Source organism: Pyrgilauda ruficollis, unplaced genomic scaffold (genome assembly GCF_017590135.1).
Source record: "Pyrgilauda ruficollis isolate IOZ18807 unplaced genomic scaffold, ASM1759013v1 scaffold80, whole genome shotgun sequence".
Taxonomy (NCBI): domain Eukaryota; kingdom Metazoa; phylum Chordata; class Aves; order Passeriformes; family Passeridae; genus Pyrgilauda; species Pyrgilauda ruficollis.
This window is the reverse complement of record NW_024529933.1, coordinates 187,662-195,385: the sequence shown is the minus strand read 5'-3', so window position 1 is coordinate 195,385 and position 7,724 is coordinate 187,662.

Here is a 7,724-nt window from a genome sequence, read left to right as displayed (position 1 = left end):
GGAGATTTTCATTTTGTTCATTTTAGGGTGTTCACTAGGGGCAAAACTGTTCTCAGAAATAGAAATACACTTGCCATTGATCCATGAGAAACACAGTCAAGCATCTCTGTTTTAATTTTACCCACAGGAGATTACGCTAACATAGGCCCAGCTTGTATTGCTCCTATCCTTTCTCCATTTGCTGCACTAAACGATGCACTAATTCAGTGTGGAGTCTGTGGTCATGCCTTTAGAGATTATTTCTATTAAACTGGTAGGTTACTGATTGCAAATAAGGCATAATATTTTCCATAGCAGGCGCTCTTGCATGCTGCATGTACCTCAGGTCACTCAAGTCCAATAGCTCACCCAGACTAGAGGAGGTGCAAAAAAGGATTTCAATAAAGGTGTACAAGGAGTGGCTGCAAAGGATGGGAGAAAAATTAGCAAAATGTTCAAAATTGTCAAAAAGAAGTAGGTCCTAAAAGTTACAATTAGCACAAGGTGATCATTTTCAAAAGCTGAAATGAATTAGCTCTATCAAAGGAAATTAAAACAAGTGATCTCATACTAAAAGCACAACAGAAAGTGGCTTATTTAGCTTTTTTTTTTTAACTTAGGGAAAAAAATCTCAGCAGGTATATGACTTTTTCAAGTTAAACATGTGATTTGAAACTTTGGTCTTTAGTATTAATGTTGACCACTAGCATGACAGGTATCAATAAAAAGAATGCTCCAAGCTTAAGTTTTCCAAACTTAGTTTACCCTAAGGAATGGAAAAACACACAGGAAGGATGTCTCACTGGGCATCATCTATCCATCATATTGGCTGCCTTCAGGACTCTGCTTCATTACAGCAAAATGAAACAGACCAGCGCCATAGTTACTGTTTTTAAAGTGACTTCCAAGAAATTTCTTATCAGGATTAAAATGAAGCAAATTACATAATGCTGTGGAGCCTGGATCCAGCAACTCTTAAGGTTGCCAGAAATATCAGCTGTGTAATACAGATGGGCTGTATTAGGTGAGACTGAAACACATTTAGAAAATGAATTAGAAGTCGGGTGGTTTTGTTTGGTTGTTTGGGTTTTTTTGTTTGTTTATTTTTGGGGTTTTTTTGTTTGGTTTTGTTTTTTGGGTTTTTTTTTTTTTTGTTTGTTTTTGTTTTTGTTTGTTTTTGGTTTGGTTTGGTTTGGTTTTTTTTTTTTTTTTTTGGTTTTTTTTTTTTTCTGAGAGACTTCTTGCAACCTGCTACCCCCAGTTTTTGCTACCTCGGTCTTCACTCACAGACTTGGAAAATTGTTCACCAGGAATTTTATGTTTAGTTACTGTATTAAAAGTTCCTTAAAACTTGTCAAGCTACTTTTTGCATAGAATTACGAATGGTCTGGATTGGAAGGGATTTTAAAGATCACCTTGTTGCAACCCCCTACCATGGGCAGGAACACCTGCCACTATCCCAAATTGCTCAGAGCCCTGTCCAACCTGACCTTGGACACTTCCAGGGATGGCGCAGCCACAGCTTCTCTGGGCAACCTGTGCCAGGGCCTCATCACCCTCACAGGGAAGAAATTCTTCCTGATATCCAATCTATACCTCCCCTCTGTCAGTTTAAATCCATTCCCCCTTGTCCTGTCACTCCAGTTCCTGATGAAAAGTCCCTCTCCAACTTCCCTATAGACCCTAGAGAAGGTGCTCTGAGATCTCCATAAAACCTTCTCTTCTCCAAGCTGAACAGACCCAAGTCTCCAAGCCTATCTCCATAGGGAGGGTGCTGCAGTCCCTTTATGAATTTTGTGGCCTCCTCTGGACTTGCACCAGCATTTCCATGTCCTTCCTATGTACAATTATCCAGCACATCATCGTTACTTTGTAGTGGAAAGGTAAGTTTGCCACAGAACTTGGTATTTAAGACCATGTGGGATCTTGCATCCTCTCCTGTTGAAGTCCTTGTGACCCAGGGCAAATATATTTTTATGCTACTATTGCCAGTTCAATATCTTCTGTTGTGTATGTTGTGTCTTCAGCATCTTCTTTGTGGATCTCCCTTCCTCTATCTGAAAACCTGATCTGTGGAGAGGAACTCCAGCACTAAACTGCACTCCCAGCTCCAAGGATTTGGTTGACCTACCTACCCAAAATCATATTGTCTTTCTGGCCTTCACTGAGTAATTCCATGACAGAGCCCGATCTGAAGCCACATTTGCTATATTGTGTAAGACAATTAGTCAGGTATGTGTAGCCCTAGTGCTTTGGAGACATGTATGGACAAATTTGGTGATTTGGAAAAAAATCCATTTCATGCAGCCAACAAAAGCTTGAAGTTTGAAAAGGTCACCTCTGTTAAAATACAAACATAACTATTTGTCAAGTCCCACCAAGTCTCAGCATTCTGTCACCACTAGAGATGACTGTTTTAACACCCATAAAGAGGACTGTCCTTACTGCCATTCAGTTTTGGCCTGAGTGGACGTTGATCTGTGAGACTCTTGGTCTCAAAATGATCTTCCCAGTCTGGCAGAGCTGGGTTGGTGACAGCTGAGCTTCTGGTGGTCTGAGGCCCATGTTCTGCCTAGGAGCCTTCACCAGGTAGCTCCTGGGCAGGTCCCCTGGCTGGAGAGGCACTGCCCTGCCCAGCCTGTCCTGGAGAAGTGGCTGGCACCACGGTTGGGCACCATCTGCTGCAGCCTCTCTTCAGCTGCCAGTGCTGTTTGGGTGCCTGTGGGGACGTGAAACTGCTGTTTGCCCACGAGGTGTAACTGTTTGTCAGCCCAGCCTACCATGTCCTTGCTGCTCCCTCAGCACGGTTATTGCTTTCCCAGCCTTTGATAAGGCGAGGGCTGAGATAGCTACTGTACTTTCAGGCAAGGCTCCAAGTCAGCGGCTACCTTTCATCTTCATTTTATTGCCAAGGACAGAGACACACAGGCCAGACCACTAGCTAGCTAATAAGTAATAGGGAGCTTTGCTGAGTCCCACGAGCCTCCTCATCAGGTGGTACATTTTTCATCCATATAGATGTCTATACATTTTTTGGACATCTACAGCTCCCACAGTGTGAGGAGCAGGCGAGGGCCAGCTCATGGTGTGCATGTGTAGGCTAGTGGAAATGCATGTCTGCAAAAGGACTCAGCTCTAACTGGGTAACTTGACAGGTAGAACAAACTCTTGCAGCCCTTTGCTCTTTTCAGTCCCCAAATATGACAGCTTAATCATTTCCTAGACGCAAAATGTCACAGAGATAAAGCAAAGTTTATAAAGGACGGCTGGTCACATCACAGAAAAATCTGGTGATATATAAAAGCAAAGAAACTCAAAGTTCAGGAAGCATTTGTTTTCCTCTGAACTTCCCTCCTTCCTCTCTCTCAGCACTCATAAAGCTGGAAATTAGGCCTGAAGGTTCCTTAAACAAATATAGCTCTGTCCTTTACATCACCATACAGTTCACCATCAATGCCACATTAGGTAAACTGTGAAAGTCGAAACCCAGTTGCTTTGTTCCAGGCCTTCAAATGTACAGAGGTGCTGAAATTTTGCTGAAATAACTGAAATAGGAGTTTCTTGTAATAAGTACCTTGTAGCTTTATGTGTTTTAGAGTATCATCAAACACATTCAGATTTGGACATGATTTTCTCCCCGCCAAAGTGGAAGCATCTTGGTGACCTCAAAGCCATATTTCAGCTGACAGGAGAAGCACTTCCTCACTATGAGGGATGGGGTCACGTCACAGCCTTTCACTTCCCTTCCAGGGACATCCCTTACAACTCCATGGAGGCTCATCAGCTTCCTCTACTCAGATTCCCAACCCACTAATCTGGGTTGTATCACTAAATTTCAGCTTAAAAGACAGGGCCTGCTTTTGCTTTTGTGTGTGTGTAGCACGGCTGAAGCCCCCCACATGAAATGTCACAACACAAAAATCCCCATGGGCAGGTGGCAATTTGGGCCTTTAACTTTTTGGTTTGTGCTGGGGTTTTTTTGTGTTGTGTGTTGTTGTTGTTGTTTGTGTAACTATTTTGCCAGGTCTTGGGCAAAGAATACATGACTATTTTTTCTCCTGAAAGAGCCCAAGAAGGAGAAAAGCAATTCATACCATTAGCTCAATAATACCTTTAGCACAGCAGATATTATTTATCTTGAGAGGACGAGGGTTGGTTTTTGTGAAATATATAATTACATGTGTTGATAGAGGACAGGACTGTCCCTGAGCTCCAGCATGTTTAGTCAGGTGGTTTCTTGTAAGTGCTTTTTGGGTGCCTGGATGAATCACTCCAGTTTGTGGTTTGTCATTTGTTGGTATTCTTGTAACACATCTTAGCCAGCAGAACGATTATCCATATTTGTTTGCTTTTGACTTGACATTCCTTTACCAGAAGAGCTTTGGGGAGGTTGGTGGCTTTCTGCAGCTCACAGTCTGAATGGCAAGATGGGGCTCACTCACTGTGTTTATTTGTAATGTCTTAGCAACTGTAAAAACACCCTGAGGCCTTCACAGACATGCTGGAGGATGCAGTCCTAGCCCTGGGCAACTTTCACTCTCCATCAAGAGCCACATGGTGGCTCTTGATGGAGAGTGAAAAGCCATAAGAAAAGCTCTGAGAAAAAGAATAAAAATGACCCCATTAGCTGTGGTTTTCCAGAAGTTTGTAGATACCACAAAATCACGGAATGGTGTGGGTTGGAAGGGGCCTTAAAGACCATCTCGTTCAAACCCACCTGCCATGGGTAGGAACACCTTCCACTATCCCAGGTTGCTCCAAATACTGTCCAACCTGGCCTTGAACACTTCCAGGGATGGGGCAGTCACAGCTTCTCTCAGCAACCTGTTCCAGGGCCTCACCACCCTCACAGGGATCAATTTCTTCCTCATATCCAACCTAAACCTCCTCCCTGTCAGAGGGAAGCCATTCCCCCTTGTCCTGTCACTCCAAGCCCTTGTCAAGAGTCTCTCTCCACCTTCTCTGTAGGTTCCCTTCAAATACTGCAAGGCCACAATGAGGTCACCCCAAAGCCGTCTCTTCTCCAGGCTGAACACTCCCAATTTCCTCAGCCTTTCCTCCCAGCAGAGCTGCTCCATCCCTCTGATCCCTTGGTGTCCCTGCTCTGGCCTGGCTCCAGCAGCTCCCTGTCCATCCTGTGCTGGGCCAGGGCTGGATGCAGCCCTGCAGGGGGGTCTCAGCAGAGCTGTGGTCATTGTGCTTTATTTATGTAGACCAAGTCAGGACAAGTAGTGAGATGTCACTGGAGGATGGAACACTGTATTTAGGGTTTGAAATTTCTATAAAAATAAAATATGCTTGGTTCAGAGAAGTCCAGTTCACACAGTATGTATTGCAGCCACAGAGGCAGTCCTTTCCTTTAAAATCCTAATTTGAAGCTACCAAATCTGCTCTCCACTTGGATTATTGTGAACACAGCTGTGACAATATTCAGGACTTGGCTAGCCAGCCACTGACTTTCACCTCTGGATGCTTTCCTGATCTCTTCTAACTCACTGCTGACAATATTATTTTGCCTTTTTTTTTTTTTCCAGGAGTGTAGGTGCATACTAGCTGTTAAAAAGCAATTTAAGTACCTTAGCTGCACTCAGCCAAGAAGCAGCTACAGAACCCAACCCAATAAATCACAACAAGGGGAATACAAAGAGGAGATGCAGAGTGAGGGCAGCAGGACACTTACAGTTTCAGCCCAAAGGAAGGAGAGATGAGTGTTTCCAGCAGTTTCCAAGAAACAGTGCTCCCTTATTCAAACTGTCACAGCTCTTTGGCATAGTTTCTGTTATCTGGCCACTCTTATCAGTAGTTTCTCCTGGAACCATAAGAAACCACATAGAACATCTTGTGAAGATGACAGAACATTCTTTGATTGCTTTGTAGAAGGGTTTGCTGCATATTTAGCAGGATGCATTTACCTTGTGGATTACAGGAAGGGAGTGAGAAGGGCAGCCCTAGTTCAGATCAGCTGCAGTCACTGTGGAAGCTCAGCTACAACCTGAGCCCACAGCACACTCAAAACAAATAATGACACTCAGGATTCATCCCCTTCATGCTGAGGGGAATGTTGGCTCTGGAACTGTGTGGTAGTAACACAGATAAGCTATCTGGCTGCTGGGAGTTTTGTTAGAAGCATCCATCTAATAGATAATCCCAAACTCAAGCAGCTCTCCCAAGGGTCAGAAGCCACAACTATGTTCAGCCCATACAGAAGAACCACAGGTTTTCTCCACAACAGTTTCCTGTAAAAGTCAAACATTTGTCAATACAAAAATCTGCTGGATATTGGAAACAGAGAATGTGGAGACAGTATGAAATGGAACATAATTTAAAATAAATAACACAGGGACTACGACCAAGTGTATAACTGGCTTTTATATAAAGCTGAGCGAAACCTACTGAAGTTTTCCTGTTTAAGAGAAGCTGGCACATAATTTTGAGATCGTAATACCAGTGCCACATATTTTAGGAATGTGAGAAGAGACTTTGCCTCTACTTTGGCACAGATCACATGTGAGCTTACTGAAATCCCAAATTCAAACACAGAAATGGACCAGATTAAATGCAAAGGGAAAATGACAAATAACTTAAACCTATATATTATTTGAGGGCAACCAGTGATAAGAAAATGGAAAGTGAGGGACAGATACCCAAATAATAACATGTCTTACAATAGAACTCTTTCAGAGGAAGATAGAAACAAAGCAGAAGCCAGTTGGAAACAGCAAGTGACATTGTCTTGCCTGCTTTACTTTCACTGAGCAAAAGAGCAGAGAATAAACAAAAAGTTCAAGGAGAAAATGCAAAGATTAGTTCAAAATCCCTTTAGCTTTAAAATTTCAGCAACACATTGGCCTGAAGCTTTAACTCTCTCTGTGTCTCTCTGAGTGGTGCAAAATTCTGTCTCTATTTCCATCAGTGCTTTGTGGGTTGCTTTGGAACTTTGCTCAGCACACGCTTGCCTTTCTAACAAGCCAGGGCAGCCAGAGGATGCACTCCTTGGTAATATTAAAAGAGCAGAAAACCACTCCAGAAACACGTGGCAGGGATGAGTAAGCAAAGCCTTCTTGGTTGTTGATCTGTGATAGACTCAGCAACTTCAGCAGAGGAAATATTTATCTTACAAGGGTGCACAGCTTCCGTTAGGTTTTCACTCCAGCACTAAAACCTGGTGCTGAAAGCTTTCTTGATCAAATGATTTTATTTCTTTCTTCCTTTGAGTCATAGCAGTGCCTTTTGCTGTGTGCTGTACCTGCTTAAGCAAACAGCCAGTGCTATTTGGTGAATTTCGAGGGCCAGGCAGGAAATTTCTCGCAATGATGCAGTGACAGAGCAAAACATTCACTCCACTGCAAGTTAGCAACACAGATAAATAGCAGAGTAGATTGGCTGGGTCAAAGGTAGGAAACCTCCCCTCCTCCAATAAAAGCTGCCTTCCGAGGCTGGGTCCGTGGAATCCTAACAGTGCTGTTAGGCCAAGAGCAGAGATCCTCATGCCTGTGGTATTTGCTCAGAGGGCATGACCACTTTGGGCAAGTCTTTCATGTGAGTCAGCTTTAGCTGATCCATGGGAAAATTCCTTTGTGTTGTCAGGCAGGGTTTGCTCACAGTTTCAAAGGCTAATCCGACTGAAAGGAAAACACATCTAAATTTTAGCATATTTTGGTCAGGTCTTTGACTAAACACAGTCCAAAGCAAAGGATGCTCAGTTTTTTTGCAGGCCACTTTTAATGAGGAAAGCCCTCTATAAG